The sequence below is a fragment of the Macrosteles quadrilineatus genome, unplaced genomic scaffold (assembly GCF_028750875.1).
Source record: "Macrosteles quadrilineatus isolate MER2022 unplaced genomic scaffold, UCM_ALF_1.0 Scaffold_1__1_contigs__length_201487025, whole genome shotgun sequence".
NCBI lineage: Eukaryota > Metazoa > Arthropoda > Insecta > Hemiptera > Cicadellidae > Macrosteles > Macrosteles quadrilineatus.
This window is the reverse complement of record NW_026542594.1, coordinates 133,254,702-133,254,969: the sequence shown is the minus strand read 5'-3', so window position 1 is coordinate 133,254,969 and position 268 is coordinate 133,254,702.

The window sequence follows — 268 nt, the reverse complement described above, 5'->3', positions numbered from 1 at the left end:
AACAAAAATAGGTTTATTTGGGGCGTATATCCACCACCCGTAGACACCATCACTTCCTGAGTCGTTAATGCCAAAGATTACAGCAGTATTCTAATACAATAGTAATGTATTTCCTAGAAGGTTGGCTCCAATGCTATTTGCCCTGTTTCCTGTGTCGACGACCCTGTCCACCACCCCACAGGTATTTCCGTGAGATTCCTGGGATTTAGTGGGTAAAGCGCAAGCTCAGGTCAGGTACCTACTCCCTAGAAACCTACCCTTTACACCA